Below are 24251 nucleotides of genomic sequence, written 5' to 3' on the forward strand. Positions count from 1 at the left end.
CAGAGTCAGATATGACTAAGTGACTAACACATACACACACACCTTGAATGTTATCTCTTCTTCTCATCTAATCAGTGTACTAAGACTTGGGAAAAAAAAAAAAACACTTGGAAAATCTGCCAGTTCAATGTCCTTTGACCCAGTCACTTCTTTTTAAGGTCATCATACAATGCTTTATTTGAGGTCACAGCACCTTTCATCTTTTAACTGGCCCATCTGAAACTGGTCTTTCCTTCCATTTCATCCTATAAAGGCATCCAGAGTAATTTTCCTAAAATAACTTAGGACTTGCATAGAGTAGATTTTGGTGGTTCCTTCTTGTTTTCAGGAGAGAGTATACTCATCAAAGTTTCCTTCTGCTCTTTAGAAGAAGTCTGCTTACCTTTCCATTGTCACATATTGCCACTTATATCTTCATGGTCTGTATCCTGGACCACTTAATTATTTGTAGCTTCTGCAAACTTGCTGTTTTTCACTGTCAGGCTCTGTATAAGCTAGTCTCTCTATGGAATGCCCTCTTATCTCCCAATTTGCCTTTTCCCAATTTCAAAACATTCTTCATATCTCACTTCCTCTGGTAACCTCTTCTGATTCATCAAGGATGGCTAGAAGTTCTTCCTATGTGCTTTCCTGACTCCCTATGTTTTTCCTGATTTTACTACAGTTAACAGCCTCTCTATTTTTCTATTCTTTTCTTCAACAAGATGGATATGGTGTTTGAAAATACTGTCATACTAAAACAATAGGTACATAATAGAACTCCCCACTTTCAAATTTTGAAGGGTTAAATCAATAAGCCATGTGTTTGCCATATAAACATTATTCAATAAGTGCTACTTAGTATTTTAGTTAGAGTTGGAGGGAACAAAAGTTCATGTGAGTGAGGGGAAAGAAAATGGGACATGAAACTGGCAGTTTCTAAGTAGGAAGTTCATAACTGAGACAATATCATTGTTATTTTCTCTACTAAAAATGCAGATGATTTAGCAAATTTAATCTCTGTAAACAAAAATTTTTGATCTAATACTATTAGTAAAGATATTAGTAGTACAAAAACATTTCAATTTTATAATCTACTGTGGAAATGAAAACCACAAATAATTCTATAGGAACATAATAATCTGGCTATAATTATTATTAATTTACTTTTCAATTATTATTTAGTTATACTTAATGATTGAGTCAACCTTTAAGTATTGATATAACACTTTGTAACCATTACATGTTTAATAAACTCAGAAATTCTATGATACATAGATAAGCCTATTACTGCTTTTGCAAATGAAGAAGTTATGTAGAAATATCTCAAGGGAGTGAAAAAGATAGAAGTGAGACTCCGAATTTTTAACCACAGGAGTCATATAGTCCATCTACACCTACTTTCCATGTGAAAAAAAAGAAGTCTTTATCAGAATCCATGGGAAATAAACAATAGCATCATTTTTGGTAAGATATCAATAAAGGAAATCAGAAGCCAATATTGTAGAATAAGGTAGACAAATTTCTACAGAGCTTCTTATGCTGATTAGTTTTTCTATTAAGGATATTTGCTATTTATTATTATATCCTCTTAGTAACTTATACCCCAGTTAAGGATCTATAATAATGCTGAGGGGTGGAAATGCTGCTTCCACTGGCAAAGAAATTTCAAAAGATTTTAGGAGACTGGGTCATCAGAGTCTGCCCGTTATGTCCCATTTTAATATGCAGGATCTCATTCCTTCTCAGTCAATGTCATAACTTTAGAAAAGAGACTCTTCATGGTTGGGAATTCAGTTTGTATTACAGTTCAGCCACCTACAGGATTAGACTTTGGGTATGGTTTTCAGATATCCCCATCCCACCTTGATAGGAATGAATGGTTCTCCTCACAGTAGTCATACAAGCTTTCAAGTCCTTTTTGAGGGCTGAGATGACAATTTAAAGCACCGCATTAGGGTCTTTTCCAATGAATTGGCTCTTCGCATCAGGTGGACAAAGTATTGTAGCTTCAACATCAGTCCTTCCAAAGAATACTCAGGATTGATTTCCTTTAAGATTGGCTGGTTAGATCTCTTTGCTGTCCAAGGGTAATTAGAATACTGAAGTGTTTTTTTTTTTATCAAGAATCTGCTTAGAGTGTTCAGAAGACATCCTTTTCATGAAATTATAAGAAATAAATTAGTAACGGGCTCTCTGGCATCCTTGAAGAGCTTTATGGTATTCTCCATACAGTTAGAAACACTGATTCCCATAAAAGTGGGTTTCTGAAATACAATGGGCATGACGGTATTGCTGAGCCAAGTTACAACACTGATTTCCAAAAATGAAAGGTGGCGTGGTTACTATAATGGACACGGGCTAATGCAGTCACCAGAATAGACTGATTCACAGAGATTTTAGCATTGGCCAGGATACTTAATCTTTACAAGTGGAATAGTCCTAGGTCTAATGGACAGAAATCTGACTTAAATTACAAGGAAATTAAAAAAAAAAAAAACCAGTAATAAATCCTCCTTCAATTCCCAGGCAGTTTACACAATGCGAGCCTTTTGTAATGAAGGGGAGGCACAATCCCTTGGAGAAAAGACTGATACACTGCCAAAATTGTATACCCTTTTCTTCATAACTTCTCCAAAGGGATCTATGGCCATTTTTCAATGTGACTGTAAATTATGAAGTGAAACAAAAATCAGACTTTTTGGATATTAATGGAAACTGGCTCAGAACTAATACTGATTCCGATAGATTTAAGTGACCACTGTGGTCCACCAAATGGTACTGGATATTATGGAGGTCATGTAGTCAATAAAGTTTGGCTCAGGACCTTTTCATAGTAGGACTTAGGTGGTCTTCAAACCAACTCTGTGATTATTATTTTTGTTCTAGAATGCACAATTAGAATGTATGTACTTACTAATTGATGGGAAGAATCCCCACAGTGTTTCCCCGACTCATGGAGTTAGAGCTATTATGATAGGAAAGGCCCAGTGGAAGCTGTTACAATGCCTCTACTTATGAAAATGGTAAAACAAAGGTACTACTGCATTTATAGGGACATTTTGAAGACATGTTGCCACAACTGAATATTAAAAAGACATAGGGATGGTGACTTTCATTCAACTTGCCTCTCCAGCCTGTGTAGAACAGATGGATTTTAGAGAATGATAGTGGATTACTATAAACTTAATCAGGTAGTGACTCCAATTGTAGCTGCTGTGGCAGTTTTTTTTCTGGAGCAAGCCAGCACCTCCTGGCACCTCGTATCCAGCTATTGATTTGGTAAATATTCTTTCTTTCCCCCTCTATTCCCTGGTAATAAAGACCAGTAAAGAAGCAGTTTCTTTGCAGTTGACGAGGCCAGCAATATACCTTCACTGTTCTATCTGAGTGATACACCAGTATTTCAGTCTATGTCATAATTTAATCTATGAGAATTTGACCACCTTTCCCTTTCAAAGGGTATTGGTTTGGTCTATTACAACGAGGATATTATATTCTTGTGAGCAGAAAGTAGCAACCATCTAGACAAGTTGGTAAGACGCTTGCATGTTGGAGGGAGGGGAATGAAATAAAAATCAGAGGACTGTCATCTTGATGAAATTTCTAAAGGTGCAATGGCTTGGGACATGTCAAATGATCCCTTGCAAAGTGAAAGAAATCTGTTGCATCTGGCCACTGAAAAAGTGCCAGATCACCCAGTGAGGTACTTCGGATTTTGAAGCACTGTATGTATCATTTAGGCATACTACTCTGACTCCTTTATTGAGTGATCCAAAAAGCTACCAGTTTTGAGTGAAGCACAAAACAAGTGAAAGTTCTGCAACAGGTCTAGGCTACCATGGAAGCTGCCCTGCCACTTAGGACATATGGTCCAACAGATCCAATGGTACTCGATGTGTATAGGAATGCTATTTAAAGCTATTGGCAGAATTTTATCACAGTATGTATTCTTAGAACTTCAGAACCATGCTCTTCTCTGGTGATGTCATCTCTTTTAAGAAAGAGGTTTTTGATTACTATAGGTCTTTAGTAGAGATTGACCATTTGACCATGGACCATCCATTTACCATGTGACCTGAACTGTCCATCGTGAACTGCATGCAGTTCGTGAACTGGCTGGTTCACCAAACCTTGAATCTGAGTGTGTGCAAATTATATTCCATCATCAAATGAAGATAATACATATAAGATCTTGTCCAAGAAAGTCTTGAAGGCACAAGAAAGTTGCATGAACCCAGATCCTGGCTGTCCCTACTGTTCCTAGTGATATGGATGCCCATTCTTTCTACTCCTGCTGCATTACCTTCTCTCTCTCTACATGAATGATGGCCTCATAGGAAGTTTCACCTGACCATTTGACTGAGGAAGGAAAATCTTGAGCTTGTTTTATAGATGGTTCTGGGGAAGATCCTCCAGAGAAGGGAATGGCTACCCGTCAGTATTCTTAGCTAGAAAATTCCAAAAACAGAGGTGCCCAGTGGGCTACAGTCCACGTGGTCCCAAAGAGTTGGATTCGACTGAGTGACTAACACTTTCACTTTCACACTTCCACATGATATGCACGTACAATCCAAAAGAAAACAGTAATACAACTCCAAGGAGGGCCCTAAAGAACTGTAGAGGAAGAAAATCCACTAAAAAATCCATTGTTCCTTTATTTCTAGAAGAAGGGATGATACAGTGTATAAATCTATGCAATTTATGAACTTCAGCCAATGGTTTGACTGGATGGTCGAGACTTCAAAGGCATATGTTTGGAAAACTGGTTGTTAGAAGGTCTGAGGAAAAGGTATATGGGAGACCATTCCAAATAGTCTGATGATTTGTGTCTCATGTGAATGCTCGTCAAAGAGTGACGCTGGCAGAGAATAATTTTTGTAATCAGGTATGAGACTCCTGCTATATGGGAACCCATACTTCTCTAACCACTCCCATCATTGCTTCATGGGTTCATGAATTAACAGCTGTGATAGCAGAAATGGAGGTGATACATGTGCTCAGCATTGTGGACTTCCTCTCAAAAAGGCTGACCTGACTACACTTAACTGCTGAGTCCCAAGTTTTAGCAAGGAACTGCAGCAGAGACCAATGTGGGCCCTTGGAAATGATACTATTCCCAAGGTGGAACAATCCAGCTACAGAGAGTTATTACATTGGGATACTGCCATCAGGAAAAGGGCAGCACTTACCTCTTTTAAAACAGGTCCTTCCTCCGGGTATGCATTTGCCTTCCCTGATGCTCCTGCCAAAACTCGGCTATGGATTTCAGGATGTCTTACCCATTCTAATGGCATCCCACACAGCATCACTTTTGACCAAGGAATTTATTTCATAAAAAAGGAAGTACAGCACTGGGTTCATGCTCATGGAATTCATTTTTGTCATGAAGCATGTGGCTTGATTGATGTAATGGCTATTTGTAAACTTGTGCTAGAGGGGTGGCAACACCTTGAGAGACTAGTGAGATGTCTTCTTGGATGTGGTATATGCTCTAAATCCACACACAACCATGTTGTTCTCCTTTAACTAGGATTCCTGGGTCCATGAATGAAATGGTAGAAATAGGAGAGATTCCTTTCACTTTTACCCTTAGCACTCTACTAGTAAAAAATTTTTTTGCTCCCCATCATCTCATCTTGACTTTAGGCTCTTCTGGGCACACAGAAATGATTCCATTCAACTGGTAGCTGAAACTGATGCCTAGACACTTTGGTTTCCTTATGCCTCTAACTCAGCAGGGAAATATGAGGATTATGCTGTTGGCTGGTGTGTTTGAGACTGACTGTTAAGAAGAACTAGACCACTACCACACAATGTTATAGCACTAGATGCAAAAGTCAACTGCCTTATAGAGACTACTTAACCAACTTAAGCTTTCATATTTGTAAGGTCAAATCTTAAAACTATATATCTTTTTATCCATCTACCTCTATAATCTATAGTTTTCTGATAGTACTGCTTTTTTTTTATTAGCTAGGCCTTTAATACAAAGTGTCAATGTAAATGACTACAAAGAAATTAAAGTGTTACTTTCTAAGAAAAATCAAATCCTCAAGCCACTCTAGAAGATGAGCAGTGCTTTTGGAAAAGGACTTTTTGACTAATTATCACCAAGGTTGGAAAAGATGTTTTCCCGGTAGGAGCCAGTATGTGTTTTTCAATGAAACAGTGTACATTAACCTAAACAGTCCTGCTACTTTACTAAATAGCACTGTAGCTCGAGTGGGTCTAATTAGTTCAGCAGCACTAAGTCTTAGGAAAATAATTTCTGTGTCTCAGACAAATGTCTGTGATAGGACCTCTAGAACAATCTGCTTTATATTGAGGATTGCTTGGGTGAGGTAAACTGCGGAAGGAACCAGAAAAGATGATCATTCAATAGAAGGGAAAAACACAAAATTGAAATTTTTGGGGAACATCTCTCTTTGGTCAAATGTTTTGTAGTATCCTTTGGCCTTGGAGAAGTTGTTTAAGAGACAGTTTTTCCAGGAACTGTTTAAGATGAACTTTTTAGATTTGTACACAGTAATAAGGATGTGACCTACTTTGTCATATCATGTAATTACTCTGATGAGATAGATAATACTTCTGAAAAATCTTGATAATAAAATGAATATTCACGTACATTTTGCTGTGTCAGTAAATACTGAGACATACAGAGCTAGCCTAGCAATGGCAGTGTGACCGTCTCATGCACAGAGGATGAAATATACTTTTAACATGCCTTGTAGCCCTCCTTTCAGAACTTTATCTGTGATTATGAAAAATAAATGAGGCCACCTAATGTATCTCAGCTTCACAGTCACTTCACAAATATCCTAATTTTATCTCAGAATTCATGAAAACAACTTATTTTTGTTACTTAACACTTTCATGTTCAAATTTCAGATACCTTATTTTATGCATTTCTAGGGCTTTCTGTTCTCAAACCAGAAGGTGTATTCCTCATTTCACCTTTTTTGACTAACAGGTTCTTTTAATCATTTCAATCAGTAATAGCCTAAGTATGCCTAAGATAATCTCATGAATTATCAGTTGTATGGTGGATGTCAGAAAACATGTAGCTTGAGAAACATTTATACTTAGAATTGCAAAATAAAACATTCACCCTCTTCTCCTTACTTTCTTTTTGCATCAACAAACATCAAAAAACAATAGTTTCTGAAATAGTCATTCAAGTATTTATCATCAAAGGATATCAGAATGGCTTCCATCCTGAAGTGGTTTCAAACTCCAGAAGGATATTTCCATCAAGGCTAATAGCATTATTTTGCCAATCTCCTTACCGTAATTTTTAAAATATAATATCCCCCAGGATATTTTTCCTTCCCACTTCAATTCTGACGAACAAATATATTTTTTTATTTGGTTGGTTGATTTTTACTCCAAGTTATTTTCACAGTAGTGAGCTGCTTTGGTTGTTGAGGCGGCTCTGAAAGAAGCATGAAAGACCCTATTTGCTGAAAAAGAAAACAGGAGTGTGTGTAGACTTCTTAACAATGCCTGAGCGACTTGATATGGAGGAAATTTAGATGTAAACTGCAGTGGCTAGAGTCCCTGGGGCAGCCATAATTTATTCCTCTAACTTTTATCTTCCATTGACCATATTCTCCGCCTAGCCTATTTTAGGACTAAAACATTCACTTGTGAAGCCACAGAAATTATGTCCCTTGTAAATGGCACCAGCAGAGTCCACGGAGGTTCCCAGGAAAAAGAGGGAAGCTAGATGATAAGGTCTAAACTCTTCTTTTGCAGGTGGTCTAGTTTCACTTGCCTTAAGGAGGCAGTGTGCAGAGGTCTTGCACCTCATACCTCAGATTAACCATCCAGCACAGAACCCTGTGCCCTTCACCTCACTTGATGAGCTGTGTGGAGACTGTGTGGAGAGGAGCTGCATGTAATGCCTCAATTCAAGATGGTGGTGGCCCATTGTGTGCAGAAAGGCTGTGCCTGGCACTTCAGCTTGGGCGAGTCGTGTGCAGAAGCGCTGCGCACAACATCTCAATAAAGATGGTGGCGGCTGCTATGCACAGCACTTGGGACTTGCGGAACTACACCAGGTCCCTGTGAACTACGCCAGATCCGCCAGAACTCCGGCCCCTTTCCGGCTGATAAAACAGCCGCGCCCAAGGCCTTTCAGAAGAGCCTGTATCTACAGTACAACCGGCACTGTCCGTTCTTTGATTAACAAGTAAACTGCCTTTTGCTTTTGAACTGAACTGGATTCCAGTCCCTGATGAGAGTGACACAGGACAGAAGGACCCTCCAGTGCGTGCGTGCTGAGTCACTTCAGTCATGTCTGACTCTTTGCGACCCCGTGGACTCCAGCCAACCAGGCTGCTCTGTCCATGAGATTCTCCAGGCAAGGGTACTGGAGTGGGTTGCCGTGCTCTTTTCCAGGGATCTTCCCAACCAGGGATCAAACCTGTGGCTCTTACATCTCCTAGATTGGCAGGAAGGTTCTTCACCACGAAAGCCATCACAGAAATCATTACACACGCATGCCTTGTTGGGGACCAACTCCAGAGGGTTGGTAACAGAATCGCTAACGAAGGGAGGAGCCTGGGCCGTAAAGCAGTTTCTGTTCTGAAGATTTCGCCTCATTTCAGCGACTACAGAAAAGATTACTGGCGAATTCCAAGTATTCAGTTCATCTCAGCAGTTTTAAGAATTCACAGGGTAACTTTCTCAGCATGAAAAATCTGAAACATATTTTGAAATAAAATCATTAGAAACATTGTTTTCTAATACATTTCACTGCTTACCCATGCTGAGCCATGTAAAAAGGGAAAGAAAATACAACAAAAAACCAGCACTTTATCCCTGACCATATTGGTAATTAGAATATTATGATGACTAGTAAACAACTTGAGGGTGGGTTGCAAGCACTAATGTGGACCAGCACATTATTATCAGTCAGTTGTCACCACATATATCTAAGCCACCAGTGAGAATTTTAACCATTGCCAAATAAAATACACATAGCCTGGTAGCTTAATAGCTGGTCATTATATAACACGGTATAAAAAGGGGTGTTAGAGAAACAGTTTTGTGTTGCTTGCTTTTCTAATCAATGGAATATGAACACAAAATAGCATAAAAATGAATAAGGATGTTATTGGTATAAAAGGGAAAAAGAGATTTCTGCCTCATTGAAATCCATTTTTTTGTTTGTTTATGATCTCAGTATTCACCCTGGAATTTACCAAATCAAAAGATATTTCTGATTGACAAAAAGTGTTTTTGTTTTGCTTTGTGGGTTTTTTGTTTTTTGTTTTTTTTTTTGCTTTTGGTAATTTGTTGTAAATTAATGCTTGGTTCAATTATTTACCAAATAATACTTCACTTACTTGATAAATAATTTGTGGTAAAATTATTCTTTAGTAGTTTAGTAGCAATGAATCATGGGCTTCCCAGGTGGCTCATTGGTAAAGAATCCACCTGCCAATGTAGGAGACACAGATTCAGTCCCTGGGTCAGAAAGATCCCCTAAAGAAGGAAATGGTAACCCGCTCCAGTATTCTTGCTGGGGAAATCCCATGGACAGAGGAGCCTAGTGGGCTACAGGCCGTGGGGTTGTAAAAAGTCGGACATGCGACTAAAGAACAAAAAAAGCCATGAATCATAAAGGCTATTTGATGTGATTCTTCAGAATAGACCTGATGACAAACACAACTGGCCATGAACTTCACTTTTGTTACTTAATTTGGGAAAATATCTTGGCTTCTCTGAATCTTAGTTTCTTTAATAAAATGGGGCTAAAACAATAGTCTCTTTATATAGTTATATGAATATGAAATAAAGTAATATATAGAAAATGCTTAGCACAGTGACTGGAACATAATAAAAGCTCAATAAATGTTTGCTATTTTTAAAGTTGCAAGCTTAAATAACCTTGCAATATTCATAATATGCTTACAGAATTTAGATCCATAATAGCTTCATCTTTTAATAGAGCAAGGACCCACAATTTTAGATATGTAAAGAAATTTCAAATTGGGTAACATGAGTTTGTTGTTCCTTGAAGGTCCAAATGAGATGAACAGGGACACTAAGAATTAAGTATAAAGATAATCAGCTGGTAATCTAACAGCATGAAACCAGGAAAGAATAGTGAAGAGCTGTCTAAATGTGTAATCCTTCTTTTGAGAAGGCAAGGAATCAGGGGGCGTTGAACTAGGGTATAGGTGAAAGACATACAGAATTTTCAAGGGCATCATACAAGGAAGGCTGCTACATCAGGTCACAGATAATTAAATCAGAATTAAAAGCCTGGGAGAAGGATCATCATGTGATAGTTAAGGAATGAAAGCAAACATTAGAAAAGGACCCAGGGGCAAGCTGAGGAACTGCATCAGTTAAGCCATACAATGACTAAGGGAAAAATTGATGATAAGTCCATTTATTTATTCATCTACTATGTGCCAGAAGCCAGACTCAATTCAGTTCAGTCACTCAGTTGTGTCCCAGTCTATGTGACCCCATGGACTGCAGCATGCCAGGCCTCCCTGTCCATCACCAGACCAGACTAGTCCAGAGAATAAAACAGTGCAGTACAGAGAGTGTGTTGGAGCTGTGAAGCATTTTTTTAGTTTCTCTTTGTTCATTCATTTTTTAAATGTTATGCTAGGCTGTGTTCTAGACACTGAATATACAATATTAAACAAAGCCAAAAATCCCTACCTCCACAGAACTTATATTCTAGTGGGAGAAAGACACACGTTCAATAAAAAAGAAGTAAAATATAATATGTGTAAGATTGCAGTGAATGCTAAGCAGGAAGGAGGATAGAAAGTGTCGTGGGGTTGTGATATCATAGAGGCCTCCTTGAAAATGAACATCTGAGCAAACACCTGAAGGAGGGGTGGGCGCACCCCACCTGAACGTTTGAGATGTGGCGTTCCCCACCTGAACGTTTGAGATGTGGCGTTCCCCACCTGAACGTTTGAGATATAGCGTTCCCCACCTGAACGTTTGAGATGTGGCGTTCCCCACCTGAACGTTTGAGATGCAGCGTTCCCCACCTGAACGTTTGAGATGTGGCGCTCCCCACCGCCGTGAATGCTGACCTGAGGGCCAGCTGGCTCACCAGGAGACCACCATCGCAGGGGCAGGGGCAGGAGCTGCAGAGGAACGGCTGGTCTGGAGTAGAGGAAGGGTCTGGTGGACACCGACATGTCCCCAAACGGTGAAAACCACACTGACCCTGATATAGGCAGGCGGGACTTCCAGGGCTCCAGGCAAGCCGAGCGACCAAGTCATGAACAGCAGTCAGAAACTGAGTCCCCAAACATCATTAGGGCCAGTATATCCCTGTGAGAAGATCCCAAACTGGACCCACGTTCAGGCACTGTCTTATCTCCCTTGCCAAGTCCACAGGACATAAAAGCCATACAACCCTTCTCCTTTCTCCAGTTCCAACCAGGTACCCAGACAACATTTAAGGAAGAGAGTCTGAAAGGAGTCTGAATCAATGAATATTTCTACCCAAGATAAAATGGACACATTTGTCTACCCAAAACCATCACGACTCATCATGCGCACATGCAAAAATAATGTAATTTATAATATTATAAATTATATATGAACTGTGTATTTGGACAAAGCTCTAAACTGAAGTGAATATTTATTTTCCTCCATCCTTTCTCTGAAGGACTAAGTGACTTTCACTTTCACTTTCATTCTTTCTCTACCTACACCAGTGGGAGTGGCCCCAGAAGATGATTGCCAGGTGTGTGTTCAGGCATGTTCAGCTCTTTGCGACCTCATAGATTGTAGCCCAACAGGCTCCTCTATCCATACAATTTTCCAGGCAAAAATATTAGAGTGGGTTGCCATTTCCTCCTCCAGGGGAATCTTCCTGACCCTGGGATTGAATCCATGTCTCCTGCAAGTCTCCTACATGGCAGACAGATTCTTCACCACTGAGCCACCAGGAAGCCCCATAATATGTAAATTAGATGTGAATTATGTAATTGGACAAAGCTCAAAAATGAAGTGAATATTTATTTTCCTCCATCCTTTCCTGACCCTGCATCAGTGGAGTGGCCCTAGAGGAAGATATTTAAATTGTACTGTGAGAAAATGTGTGACCCTCATACATTTAAATTATCAAAGAAAAAAATACAATGATGTTTCTTCAACAGCCACAATATAAAAAAGACAAGTATTTTTTTTTAAGTTATCTGTAAGTTTGTTCTAGTTACCTTTGTTTTTTTTCCAACCTTAGATATATGTCTATGCCTTTCATTTTTTTCATTTAACTATTTTTTGTATTCTTATTCCAAAGTAATTTTCAGAATAAGATGTTCTAGCAGCAGTACACATGATAAATACTATTTGATTTGTCCAATACTTCCTATCCTTCTGGAATGCCCCTTTTCCCTGTCCAATGATGTGATTCTAAGGGGAGCTTCCATAATGATGATGATTATAATTATTTTAAAATAATATTTACTATTTAATTGAGCATTTAACAACATGTTCCAGATACTGTGCTAACTGCTTTATGCACTTCATCTAATTTCAAAGAACTCTGTGTGTTGGGAACTAGTATTTCTTTTAGGTGACAGATGAGGAAATGGAGATTTTTGAGAAGTTAATTAACTTTTCCAAAATCACACAGTCAATAAATATGACCCAGACATGCTCTTATATTACCTTCTCACATGTAACAGTGCTTGCTCTATGGTGATTACCAGCACCAAACCGATCCAATGACATTCTTTCCTCCCAACCTCAGTTGATTGTCCCAATGAGGAGCACGTGATCCAAATCAGTAGTTTGTCTTTTCCAAAAGAAAAGCTAAGAAAGAAACCGAGGAAGAAAAATTAGCGGTACTAGTGATAGGAAGAGGAGGGAGATATATTGAGAGTTTCTGGCAGCCATGTGTTCTGCCAAATGGAAGAAGTCAGACTAAGAATGAAGCCAAGATTAGCAATTTTGAGACTATGGGAAGATTCTGGGGCTCTGTCCACTGCCTCTGAGGTCTAGTAGCATTTCTGCTATTACATAACATTGTTCAAGTTGGGTTTTTGTCACCTGCCACCACAAGTGTTGACCAAAGTCAAATGAAAAGGAATTTAAATGTTCAATGGCTTCATCTTTTCTCTTTTTTGTGTTTGAAATGTTTAAATTGCCATACAAAAACTCCTTCATGTTAAAAAATAAGCTATTTAAATTGTAATCATGGGTCTGTTTTGGACGTTTCAAATGTGATTCACAGGTTTGGTCAGTCTTCTTGGTGAGATTCTGCATTTTCTTTTAGAGCATTGTATAATTGTCTTTGTGGTTTAGACTATATTTATAGTTGAGAATCTGTTTTATTTCCATGTGTATTATGTGGGATCCTTGTAATCTTGGTATTCAACTTTTGGAATGATAGTGGATACTGAGGAAGACAATTTTGGCTCTGGGTAGGAACCCTGATAATAAGAGATTGATAATGCTTTGGTACAGGGAGGCATTGTCAAATTCTGATTGCTTGAGAATCTATGTCCTTAATGTATCAAGAACCTTTAAAGGGAAAGAAATGTATTTCTGAGGATCGACACCTCTGAAACAGAGTAATACCTTTCTGATAACAGAATGGAGATTATGGAGTGTGGAGGCAGATCACAAAGCAGATGAGAAAAAGCTAATCTGAGAGTGAATTATAATTGAGATGTAGCAATATGCAGATTACCTATATAAATCTTCATGAAAATTTACTCTTTTCAACTGAAGTTGAGGCATGCATTATGTAGTCTCAAGCTGCTGCTGTGAATCACAAGATTCTTTCTTAAATTCTATAAACTGGATAGGACCGGGGGAACCTCATGGATACTGCATATACTACAAGGATTTCTGGTTCAGGTACCAGTCATACTGTACTGAAATCAATTTAGCTGAGATTTTAAGAAAGGGACAGATAAAACACACTTGTCCTTTTGTGTTGCTTGTGACCTCCAAGATATTCAGGAGAGAACAGAATCCCTACATTTATTCCAGGGCCAGTCATCAGCCTAATTTCCATTATAGGATTTCATTTCTGTACATTTATATTTTTTGCTACATTACATCAACCATTTAAGAAATATTCATATGGGGTCAGTAATATATTGCAATATAACTTTTATTAAATATTTATAAAAAAAACAAATATTTTATTTTTCCTTACAGAGTTATTAGACATTTTTTCTTGGTACATATTGAAATGATACACTTTTTAAAAAATTATGAGAGTGTAGACTTAAACTTATACTAATGCTCTTGAAGGAGAGAGATTAAAACTCATATTCCAACTATGTTTGAGAAGACTGACATATTTTATGTTTCTTAATTATCTTTAAAGTTCCCAATTGCATTACTGTTGAAAAGACTCAATTTACTATGTGCCAATGAAAGAATAAAAGAACCTCCCAGACAACTGCTATTTCAGATGAGAAAGTATTTCATTCCTTTGTGCTGTCAGAATATAAAACTTTCATGTTAAGGGCGTTTTTAACCTTCTTTTGTTCTACTCAAAGTCATGGCATCATTTGGGTCAAGACTGACATTTAACAAAAGCATAAAATATTAATTTAATAAGATTTTCCAGTATATAGATTTTCTGTATTTATTAATTGGCAATGTCTTTAGGTCTTTTTCTCTCAAAAATATTTTACAATATATGAAAGCAATCTCAAAACTAGCTTGACAAAACTGACCAATCTCTTGAGGTTTTTACTAGCCTACTGAGATTTTTTTAACCCTTCTCCCACATTTCCTGTTCTTTCACCAAGGGGTCATTTCATTCAATATCTTATATTGTACCCGAGATGATCCTTTTCACTATGTGCCTTTGGAACTACTAGAAAGAGTTTGATGAATTGATAGTAGCCTGGGGAAATGGCTGCTGATTTTGTTCTTCATCTGAAATCACTCAGTAGCAAAAAGCCTACCTCCTTATAAATTTGTATTTGGGTCATTTTCACCCTGCAAATCACATGAATTATAAACCTTGCATTTTATTATACTATTTTTTACATTTGTTTTTGGCTATACTGTCTATAATCTTTTTTGGATAGAGGTACAGAAAATTGTTTTAATCACAGGTCTAGGTTCATGATACACTATCCTTGGTCCTCATTTTATTTTAATCACTTATCCCTTTCTTCAACAATCACTAGTCCTTTTCCTCTCTTGTCACCTCCTGTACCCAAAGCATTCTATTTTGTTTGAAGTATGTACATTTGTATATTCTAGTTTGATGGAATATTATTTTGAATCTTTGAAAAAGAATTTTATGTAAATAATACTGTACTATAGGCTATCATTCTTTTGAGGTTTCTCACACTTCTTAAAAGGAAGAAATATGCTCACCTCCATTCAGTTTATGAATGCATTACTAATTCATTGCTTCTGACTGTTGCATGGTATTTCATAGTGTAAGTATACCATATTTAATGATCCATTCTTTCAACAAATAGACAAAAGTTGCCTGATGTTTGCACCAACCCTACCAGAACCACTCTGATATTGTAGGGACAAATGAAGAGAAAAACTGTGGGTGAAAGAAGTGCCCAGGAGATAGAAAATCTGCCTATACTTGTCATGTCCTCCAAACCACGTGTGGGTTTGAACTCTGTTTTGCCTCTATCATTCTTGGTGTTGGCCAGAGATACTTTCCCCTGTTTCACAGTTAGGAAGGGGCCAACAGTGATCTACCTAGGGACTAATTTTTGCTATTAATTTTCCAGTGAGAAACCTTATATCTCTTCTAGGATATATCAAGCATTGAATTTCAATATAGGGAGCTAGCAGCCTGTGTTCTTAGTATTTTTAGGAAGCAGTAGTCCATCATTATTTTTAGAAGTCAAATTCTTATTTGTAATGTGGACATGAGTTTAGACATTTGGGAGATACAAACTTGAAAATGTACTTTCATTGGGCACATTTAATGTACATACTGTTGAACTGGCATCTACTCTAAACAAACATTAGAGCTATTAACCACATTAAGAACCACAGCTCTCACAGGAAGAATTAATGGTTGTGCAAAATGACCACAGATTTATTTGAAGTAATGAAAAAAAAGAGTAACTCAGGGAAAGATTTCTCAAAATTATTGCAGCAATATATTTTCTGGTCATGTTCATACTTTCTAAGTAAATTTTGATCTTTGTGATCTCTTTTATCTCTTTGATCTCATACTTTAAAACAACTCCCTTTTGGTGTTGGAGAAGGGGACAGAACCTGACACACAAGCGCTCACCTTTCTCTACTCTGTAAACTCTGACACTTGCCTAGATACCACCTGGAATCTTCCACTGGAAAACAAAACAAGAAGAAAATAAAAGCAAACAATAAACAATAAAATACCTCCTTAAAACCATATCTCACCTTAATTACTGTCATATACTTCACAGCCAAATTTCTTCAGAGATTCTCTTCCCACTGTGGGAACATTCCAGCTGAATGGAATGTCACACTGTATGGCCAATTTAAAAACTTTTATTTCTTAGCTCTACATTTTCTCAAGTCAGCAAAATGACATTATGAACCACTTCTTTCACCTCAAAACACTCTATTATACTATCTAGTTCAGTTTCTAACTCTCCGAGAAATTCCTCTGCCTCCTTTTTCTGATAACATTCAACTTGGCAATGTTCTTGTCTTCTCTTATCATTCTACTTTCCCTCCCTATTCAATTTCATGGCTTCATTTACCACATATCTATTTGCCAGAAATTTTCAAATCTGTATCTTCAGTCCAGACATCATCCCTAACTCCGTTGTTCTTGTTCAGTCACAAAGTCCTGTCTGACTCCTTGTGACCTCGTGGACTGCAGCACACCAGGCCTCCCTGTCCATCTCCAACTCCCGGAGTTTAGTCAAACTCATGTCCATTGAGTTGGTGATGCCATCCAACCATCTCATCCTCTGTCGTCCCCTTCTCCTCCTGCCTTCCATCTTTCCCAGCATCAGACTCTTTTCCAATGAGTCAGTTCTTTGCATCAGGTGGACAAAGTATTGGAGATTCAGCTTCAGCATCAGTCCTTCCAATGAACACCCAGGACTAACCTCCTTTAGGATGGACTGGTTGGATTCCTTGCAGTCCAAGGGACTCTCAAGAGTCTTCTCCAACACCGTAGTTCAAAAGCATCAGTTCTTCTATTCTTGCCATCTTTTAATTCAGTCTGTACACAGTGGCCACAGTGAATTTCATGAGTCCTAATTCAAATGTTTAAATGCTTTCAAATGTCATCAAGGTCTCTATAGTACCAAGAAACTCTGCATGGACCGAGCCCTGTCTACCGTGCTCATCACTCTCCACGCTGTGAGGCTCAGTGTCTTTCAGTCCTTGTGCTCTCCCAGCTGTCTGCCTGCCATCATGGTCTCGGGTCCGCCTGGAATACTTTACCTACATAATATTCTCCCACTTCACTTGAGCAACTCTTATGTGCCCTTTGGCACTGGGTTTAAACTTAACATCCCCAGATTAGGTAAAGATCCCTTTTTGAGGAGTTTACATAGAACCTTGTACTTCTCCTTTTATAACATTCTTTACACTTGTCATTCTTTGTTGCAAGCTCTCCATGTTTCAAACTGTTTTGCAAGAGGGAAAAGTAATTATCTTTTCTTGGCAGGGTGTCTGGCACTATAAGTACTCTAAAATATTTGATGGACAAATGAATGACTGCTTGAAGAAAGAAATTCATCTTCTGAAATTCACTCCAGAAAGCCTTTCCTTAACTTCTATTTTGGCTAAGTTCCCTTCCCTTTGTATTTTTGTGCACTATCAATGACTCCATATTCATCTATTCCTAAATTAGGGTGAAATTGTCTGCTTTAGGATCTGCCACCACTGAACTCTGCTTCAGAACTTGTAGTATCAGTGGGAACAGGACTGCCTTAGTTTGAATTCCAGATTTGTTACCAAATAGCCCTATAGTCTGGACAAGGTCTGCTTCAGTTCCCTCCTCTATAAGGAGGAGAGAGTAATAATACTTTTGTTGTAGTTTATTGTTAGGGTTAAATGATAACATGCATAACAAATGTTCACTAAATATTAGTGAATGTTGTGTTTTATCTTGCATATTCTGCATTGTTTTATTGTAAATAATAAGGCAAACTGCTAAGGAAGTAGAGAAAGAAAGGGGGAAACAAAGTTATAATTTAAATTAATCAATTTATACATAGTATCAACAGTATACATATGTTGATCCCAATCTCCCAATTCATCCTAGCCCCATTTCCCCACTTGGTGTCCATCCATTTGTTCTTTACATCTGTATCTCTAATTCTGCTTTGCAAATAAGATCATCTACACCATTTTTCTAGATTCACATATATGCCATAATATACAATATTTGTTTTTTCTTTCTAACACAACATTGTAAAGCTACTCAGCTCCAATAAAAAGTAATAAAAATAAATTAATACATTTATTATTTCATATAAAATATGTATTTTAGAATACTTCCTAACTCCATACACAAAGATAAATTCAAAATGGATTAAAGACCTAAATATAAGACCAGAAACTTTAAAACTCTTAGAGGAAAACATAGGCAGAACACTCGATGACATAATTCAAAGCAAGATCCTCTATGACCCATCTCCTAGAGTAACAGAAATAAAAACAAAAGTAAACAATTGGGACCTGATTAAACTTAAAAGCTTTGGCACAGCAAAGGAAACTATAAGCAAGGTGAAACGACAACCCTCAGAATGGGAGAAAATAATAGCAAGTGAAACAACCGACAAAGGATTAATTTCCAAAATATACAAGCAGCTCATACAACTCAATACCGGAAAAACAAACAACCCAATCAAAAAGTGGGGAAAAGACCTAAACAGACAGTTCTCCAAAGAAGACATACAGACAGCTAACAAACACATGAGAAGATGCTCAACATCACTCATTGTTAGAGAAATGCAAATCAAAACCATAATGAGACGTCACCTCACACTGGTCAGAGTGACCACCATCAAAAAGTCTGCAAACAGTAAAGGTCTCAGAGGGTGTGGAGAAAAGGCAATGCTCTTGCACTTTTGGTGGGAATGTAAATTGACACAGCCACTATGGAAAATGGTATGGGGTTTCCTTAAAAAACTAGGAATAAAACCACCATATGACCCAGCAACCCCACTCCTAGGCATATATCCTGAGGAAACCAAAATTGAAAAAGACACATGTATCCCATTGTTCACTGCAGCACTGTTTACAATAGCTAGAACATGGAAGCAATGTAGATGTCCATCAACAGATGAATGGATCAAGAAGTTGTGGTACATATACACAACAGAGTATTATCAGCCATAAAAAAAAAAATGCATTTGAGTCAGTTCTGATGAGGTGGATGAATCTAGAACCTAGTATACAGAGTGAAGTGAGTCAGAAAGAGAAAGATAAATATCATATTCTAGCACACATGTATGGAATCTCGAAAAACTGTCCTGAAGAATTTATTTACAGGGCAGCAATGGAGAAACAGACATAGAGAATAGACTTATGGACATGGGGAGAGGGGAGGAGAGGGTGAGATGTATGGAAAGAGTAACATGGAAACTTACATTACCATAGGTAAAATAGGTATTCAATGGGAATTTGCTGTATGGCTTGGGAAACTCAAACAGGAGCTCTGTATCAACCTAGTGGGATGGGATGGAGAGGGAGGTGGGAGGTTCAAAAAGGAGGGGATATATGTATACCTATGGCTGATTCATGTTGAGGTTTGACAGAAACAACAAAATTCTGTAAAGCAATTATCCTTCAATTAAAAAATTTAAAAAATTTAAAAAAGAATTATACTGTAAAATGCAAGTTTACTTTTGCTACTTCCCTTGTAAAAATTTCTCCAATGACTCCTTATCATATATAGGAAAAAAATACAAAAGCTTTAGCATGGAATGAAATAGCCTATGTTAACTCTTGACTTGCCTCCTCAAATTTTTTATTATATCCCTTTACTCTTTCTTGTTTCAGCTGTATTTATCTTCCATAAAGAGAGAGAAAGAGAGAGGGAGAAAGGAAAGAAGCCAAGGCTCTTCTCTCACAAGCACCAGATCTGTACATTATCAAATTCTGCTTCCTCTTCAAAGTCTTTGTGAATCTTTCCCCTTCTCCCTTATCTCTTCCTCACTCCGAAAAAAAAAATTATATTCTCTCTCTCTTCTAAATTCTCATGGCATCTCATAAAGCCCATATTATGATACTTGTCATATTTTACTATAATTTTTCATGAGTCTATTTCTCCACTGAAATATGAGCTCCTTGAGGGCAGGAAATTAAATAATGAAATTAAATGATGTTTACTCCTTGGAAGGAAAGTTATGACCAACCTAGACAGCATATTAAAAAGCAGAGACATTACTTTGTCAACAAAGGTCCATCTAGTCAAGGCCATCGTTTTTCCAGTGTTCATGTATGGATGTGAGAATTGGACTATAAATAAAAGTGAGCGCCAAAGAACTGATGCTTTTGAACTGTGGTGTTGGAGAAGACTCTTGAGAGTCCCTTGGACTGCAAGGAGATCCAACCAGTCCATGCTAAAGGAGATCAGTTCTGGGTGTTCATTGGTAGCACTGATATTGAAGCTGAATCCAATACTTTGGCCACCTGATGCAAAGAGCTGACTCGTTTGAAAAGACCCTGATGCTGGGAAAGATTGAGGGCAGGAGGAGAAGGGAACAACAGAGGATGAGATAGTTTGATGTTGGCATCACCGACTCGATGGACATGGGTTTGGGTGGACTCCGGGAGTTGGTGATGGACAGGGAGGTCTGGTGTGCTGCAGTTCATGGGGTGGCAAAGAGTCAGACATGACTGAGCAACTGAACTGAACTGAACTGAAGGCAGAGAATACAGCTCAGAATGAAAGCTTTGCATTTTAATTGCAGATTCATCTCTTCCAAGATCTCTGATCTTAAGCTGGTTTATTTTGGTTTCTGTAGAAAATGGAGATAATGTTAGTACTTACCTGAGCATTAAAGAAGTACCTAAAGCCCAAGAAGAACTCAGTAGATGCTAGCCATTATTATTATTTTAATTATATAAAATATTGGTGCATAGCAGTCCCTAAACCTAGTGGCTTACACCAACAACCAATTTATTATAATTGTGTAGGTCAGAAATCTAAGCAGGATATGTCTGAACAGTGTTCTACTCCTTGTAGCATTGACTAAGAAGAGCTGGTCTGGAAAATTCAAAACAGCTTCATTTAACCTCTGATGTTTTGGTGAGAACGGCAGGAAACCGAGCTCCACTGAGTGAGTGCCTATGCACAGTATCACCACCCGGTTCCTCAGGGTAGTCAGACTTCTTACACATTGGCTGACTTCCTGAGAGCAAGAGTGTCAAGAGAATGAGGCTGAAGACATATGAGGTGAATTGACCTCAAATCCACACAATTTCATTTCAACTGCCTTCTGTTGCTTATGAGTGAGTTCAAAGACCAGCCCAGCTGAAGAGAACAATTAGACTCCGCCTCCTGCTAGAGCAATGGTCAGGCCACTTTGTAGGAGCACCTGCGCAATGGGAGAGTGTGCTGCCATTGCCGGAAAACAGTCCACCAGAGCCTCGTCAGTGCTGAAAAGAGTGCCAGACACCCAGTCAATATTCAAAAAATGGGCAAATGAGAGATTCCAGGGGAAGAAAAAAAGTAACTCCCAATTCTTGCTCGTTAGGATAATTTAACTCTGTCCGTGATAGCTGCTAAGACTCAGAGACAATCACTGAAGAAATGGGCTCCATTCTTTTTTCTTTTTATCTTCTAGAATAAATCTCAGTGCACAGTGTTATGAAACTGGAAAAGAAAGAGTCTAGTTTCATGGACTGACATCCATTTCTTACCTTCCCTTGCAACCATTCCCACCCCTACATATCTAGCATCTTTTAAAATTTAATTAAATTTTGTATCAGTTGTCTTACTCGTTCAACACAAAGAGATAAAGTCTTTTTTTATAGGAAAAATTATAGGGAGTTTTATGATGAAGCATTTACTATTTAATTATCTCTATGAATGTGAACTATAATTTTAAGATAATAATTAAACTTCTAAGTCTCGTAAAATGTTTCTTAAGTCCAAAAGTATCATTTCAAATGAATGAAAACTAAAAATAAATTTTTATAAAAATCTCTGATAAAAATTGTTAGCGTATTAAAAAAAAATCTCTTAGAACAATAATAGCAGCAACAAAAAAGTGCCTATTTATGGAATGCTCTGTCCATGTGCCCAAGTAATCTATAGATTCTGCTATCTGATGGGGATATAACCATACCAGAGAGTATATTATACTTCCTAAGTTCATAGTTTTTACACAAATATTACTGAATCTGGAATTTAAAAATTTAGAAATCACCATAGCAACAATAGGAAATACCTATTCAAAGACACACAGTATTGTGATAAATGATAAAAGGCATGTCCAAGTCATGGCGCAACATCCTGAGCTCTAACAAGACTAAAAAGAATTCTTTCCCAAATTTAGTATGGTGTATCTTGTCCAATGAAAACAAGTTCAGTTTCATTATTTACATGTATTGGTTAGTTGAATCTTTATTAAAATTTGGAATGTCTTGTTAAGCAGTGGATAAGCCAAGATTCTAAATTCAAGATTTTCTTTTCTCTTGGACCACAGCCCAGCTCACTGAAGTGGAGAGTTGCATTTATTACAATTCAACAGCACCTAAGGGACTTAGAGAAAGAATATGCATTGATTTACTGTGACTATTGGCTGCTATGATTTGGCAGAAACCAAGGGGCACAGAAAATTATGCCTTTTTTTAAACACCTATTCAAGCAAATGCTGGGGCAAGTAAACCAGTTCAGCTGTGTGAAATTTAGTGTTATGTTTTGTTTAGTTTTTCGTTTTGCATTTTAATCTCTGAATTTATCATTTCAACTATATGTTGGTGAGAATATACATGGTTGAACTTTCTATTGATCTATCTAATTATGTTTAAGTATAAATGAGTATAAACAATCCCTGAATGAAATGTATTCAAAGAATAAAGATAGATATAACTGGTCCCCAAATGAGATATAGTCAAATATTACTGGTTCCTTGAGGTTTAAGCAGTAGACATAATTCTTCAGTGGTGGTGTTGTGGACTCAGAGGTTAAAGCTTCTGCCTGCAATGTGGGAGACCTGGGTTCGATCCGTGAGTCAGGAAGATCCCCTAGAGAAGGAAATGGCAACCCACTCCAGTATTCTTGCCTGGAGAATCCCATGGACGGAGGAGCCTGGTGGGCTACAGTCCACGGGGTCACAAAGAGTCGGACACAACTAAGCGACTTCACTTTCATACTATGCTGTATGTGATAAATATACAGAATATACACTGGAGCCCATACATTATGCCATGAAAGTCTGTAAGAGAGGGATACCCACTCTTTTCCTGGAGACTTATAGAAGAAGTTCTTGAAGAAGGTGATAAGTTGGAAGGAAATATGCTTTGTTGTTATTTTCTGTTTTATTTTTTAATCATAAAATATATATTGCTTAAAGGAAGTGGTCTTTATTTCTCCATCAATCTCAAAGTGTTAACATTGGGTGGCAAACTTCCCACCTCTTCATCATCATTATTGGGAGAAAATGTATACAAATTATGTATAGAATTTGTCTGCTATGCATCAAAATTTGATTTTTGACATTTTAGAAATCAATCACTTGCAGCTGAGCTACAGGTGAGAATGGAGGGTAAAGCTCTAAAGGAAATCACAATGGCTTAAAAAAAAAAATCACCATTCAACTCATGGGTTATACCATGACAGAACAGAGAATAAGACCCTTCTACACAATTTCTTTTTTGGCAAGATCTTCCTTAAAGGCAATTCTTTAGGTGTCTCTTCTTTCAACAAAGCAGTCCCTGAGGCACGTTCTGTTAACACGCACTTTGGGACTTCCCTGGCAACTCAGACAGTGAAGAATCTGCCTGCCATTTGGGAGACCTGGGTTTGATCCTTGGGTTCCACGGACAGAGGAGCCTGGCAGGCTACAGTCCATGGGGTCCCATAGAGTGGGACACAGCTGATCAGCTAACACATTCACTTTCCTGATGGTGCTGTTAGTTGTTATGAAATGTTTTATATTCATCTTTCTATTTCACCATTTGAGCCACATTTACTAAGAGCCACTGGGTCAGGCACTATTTTAGGTGCTCAGAATACACTGAGGAGTGTGCTAGTGTATGTTTAATATTGACTGGAGTGGAGAATGGGTTGAGGTGTAGTATTAGCCCCTTTCTCTGGTATAAATACTCCCGTGGTGGCTGATTTCAAATTAGCCACAGGATGTCACTGA

This window comes from Odocoileus virginianus, chromosome 5 (genome assembly GCF_023699985.2).
Source record: "Odocoileus virginianus isolate 20LAN1187 ecotype Illinois chromosome 5, Ovbor_1.2, whole genome shotgun sequence".
NCBI classification, from domain to species: Eukaryota; Metazoa; Chordata; class Mammalia; order Artiodactyla; family Cervidae; genus Odocoileus; species Odocoileus virginianus.